Genomic DNA, 3752 nt, shown 5'->3' on the forward strand with positions numbered 1-3752 from the left:
TGTGATAATAATAATATATTAAATACAAATACAATAATTTCATAGTAAACTCAAAAATTAAATGCTAATATTTACTTATTTTTTCCCTCTTTTTAAATATTTCAAACTTAAAATCAGCAGGTTTTGTGCCACTTATGTGCACCCCTGTTTATAATCGATACTATGGCTTCTTGTTATGAAATTCATTTAATTTTTTTTTTCCCAAATTCCATTTTTCCCATTTAAAATCGTCTGTATTCCTTTTTTATATATGATGCGATTTAATTTTTTCCTTTCTCTTTGGAGTGTTACAAGCTTTTGGCGCATAAAGAAGATTTGTAAAGTTGCAAAGATTAAAGTCTCAAATCCAAAGAGATATTCTTTATAAAAGCTACGAGTCAACCACGCCCTCCTAAAACGGCTCATTCTAACACGCCCCCACATTATCTATGTCACGATGTGGGAAGAACTGCATAACGCCACCAAAATGTTCATGCAAAGAAAGAAGGCGTAACTTTTATTCTCGCTGTTGCCACATAAACTGCATGAACATATTGCATTACACCAAATACACAAAATAATTAGTGTTGTCAAATGATTAATCACGATTAATCACATCCAAAATAAAAGTTTTTGTTTGCATACTATATGTATGTGTACTGTGTATATTTATTATGTATATATAAATACATACACATACAGTAAATATTTTGAAAATATTTACATGTATATTTATTTATATATTTATATTCTTATGTTTTATTTTGTATATATTTTATTTTTAATATATAAACAACATATTTTTCTTAAATGTATACATGCATGGTGTTTGTAATTATATATACATAATAAATATACACAGCATACACGCATATATTATGTAAACAAAAACTTTTATTTTGGATGTGATTAATCGTGATTAATCATTTGACAGCACTAAAAATAATGTTATTTTTAGCAACGTCATATGACCCCTTTAATAGTTAAATTACATTTTATTAATAATTCATGAAACTTACAATTTAACATTAATATATTAAAAGTTTAACAAAAATGACATTTAGGGCTCTATGAAATGTTTTACTTTTTCTCACCTTATGTTTTGTTGTTACCAAATTGTGTGTTTTAACATGTCTAATTATTTGAGTGCATAAAAACAACTTAATTTTTTCCAAATTAATTTACATTTTATGAAATTGCAGTAGAAATCAGTAGAAATCGCTATTATGATTTGATTTAGGATTTTCATTAGTCCCAGTTATGATTTATGCGTAGATGTTTATGACAGTTATAATATCATGATTATGGTTAAATAAGATAAGGTTAAATAAAGATAAAAAAGGGCATCTAATATGACCAAATTACATTTATTTTCATATTAAATATCACAACATAAATTTATAATTCAGTCTAGTGCTTCCAAATATGACAATGTATATTAAATTAAGAATACATTTATATTATATAAATATACAATGTACTGTATTATTGTAACGAAGAATAACTCGACTTGGGATCCATTTGCAAGCTTTTATTTGAACACTCGTAGTCGTACAGGCGAAGGGTCAGGATCAGCAAACACAGTGTCACAGGAATATCAGAATCGTAGTCAATACCAAGCAGTGGGTCGGGGTAACAAGCAATTATCACAGTCCGTATAACAATCAGGGTTCAAAGGTAGGCAGCAAAGGTTCACAGGTCGATAAACAACAGAGGTAGGCAACTGGGAAAACAAGACAGGGTAAAAACGCTCAGAAATGTTAGCCGTGGCAATAACAAGACCTCGCAAAGAGGTGATGCAAGGGTCTGGCTTGTATGGCAGTCTCTGATAGGGAACACCTGGCCGGTGATCAGTCCAAGGTATGGGGCTTATGGGTAATGTAGTCAGTATCAGTGTACGTGAGTGTTTGGATGCATGTAAGTGTCAGTATTCGGGTGATGGTGCCCTCTGCTGGCCACTGGAGGGACTCACGGGGTTCGTATCCGTGACAGAGCCCCCTCCCTGCGAACGCCTCCTGGCGTGAGGTGGAGGACGACGTCGGGGTCTACCTCGAGGTCGAGGGGCCGGTTTCTCTGGATGTTCTCTATGAAAATCTGTGGTTAAGTTGGGGTCAAGAATGTCCTCGGCATTGACCCAGGAACGTTCCTCTGGACCGTACCCCTCCCAGTCAACCAAGTATTGGAGGACTCGTCCCCGACGTCTCGAATCAAGCAGCTCTCGCACCTGATAGGTCTCCTCGCTCTCCACCTGAACCGGTTGGGGACTCTGCTCACGGGACCTCCCCTCGCCCTCCTCCTCAGGGGCAGCAGCGGGCTTGAGCAATGACATGTGGAAAGTGGGAGAAATACGATATGTGTTAGGCAAAGCAAGGCGGAATGAAACAGGTGTGATTTGTTGTGTGATTTTGAATGGACCCACGTACCTTGGACTTAACTTTCGGCATGGCAATTTCATCCGAAGGTCTCTGGTGGACAGCCAGACCCATTGACCAGGTTGGAAAGTGTGTCCAGGGCGTCGACGACGGTCGGCCTGTTCCTTCAGGCGCCGTACAGCTTGTTGTAGGTGTACGTGGGCTTGATTCCATGTGTCCTCGCTTCGTTGAAGCCAATCAGTTACAGCGGGAACATTGGTGGGTTCACCTGACCAGGGAAACATGGGTGGTTGGTACCCTAGAATGCATTTGAAGGGGGTGATCCCGGTGGATGGCTTGATCAGGGAGTTCTGTGCATATTCGGCCCATAGGAGAAAACGAGACCAGTCCTCTTGATGGGAGCTGCAGTAGGAGCGGAGGAACCGAGTGAGCTCCTGCTTGAGGCGTTCCACTTGACCGTTGGCCTCGGGGTGTTAACCAGACGTGAGACTTACGTTGACCCCTAGAGCTTGAAAGAAATCCTTCCATAAACGAGAGGTGAATTGAGGACCTCTATCCGAAACGATGTCGTCAGGTATGCCGTAAAACCTAAACACCCAATTACACAGGAGTTCGGCGGTCTGAAGAGCAGTGGGGAGTTTGGGTAGAGGAATGAGGCGACATGCTTTGGAGAATCGATCGATGATTGTGAGTATGACCGTGTTTCCTTGGGATAGGGGTAAGTCTGTGATGAAGTCTATGGCAAGCGTGTGACCAGGGTCGTTGTGGGATAGGAAGAGGTTGAAGGAGTCCAGCTGGTAGTTGACGAGGGGTTTTGTGCATGTTACACGTCTGACAGTTCTGAATGAATTTAATAGTGTCGGGGTTGATTGTTTCCCACCAGAAGCGGTTCTTGAGGAGATGGAGTGTGGCTGTGATGCCGGGGTGACCAGAGGCAGGAAGACAGTGGATATGATCCAGGACTTGATCACGGTAGGGGGCAGGTACGTAGGTTTTATCCGGTGGACAGGTGGCTGGTGGTGCTTCTTGTGAATTGTGCTGTTCTATTAGGGTCATTATATCCCACTGGATGGGAGCAACCACCACCTGGAAGGGCAAGATGCGTTCGGGGGTTGAGATGGAGGGGTCGTCATCATGGATACGTGACAAAGCATCGGCTTTAGTATTCTTGGAACCTGGGCGATATGTGACATTGAACTGAAACCGGGAGAAGAACAAGGACCATCTGGCTTGGCGTGGGTTGAGTCTTTTGGCAGAGCGTAGGTATTCCAGATTTTTATGATCCGTAAAGACGGTGAAAGGATGAATAGCCCCTTCGAGCCAATGTCTCCACTCTTCAAACACTGCTTTCATGGCTAACAGTTCTCTGTCTCCCACATCATAATTCCTCTCCGCCGGGTT

The sequence above is a fragment of the Cyprinus carpio genome, chromosome A3 (assembly GCF_018340385.1).
Source record: "Cyprinus carpio isolate SPL01 chromosome A3, ASM1834038v1, whole genome shotgun sequence".
NCBI classification, from domain to species: domain Eukaryota; kingdom Metazoa; phylum Chordata; class Actinopteri; order Cypriniformes; family Cyprinidae; genus Cyprinus; species Cyprinus carpio.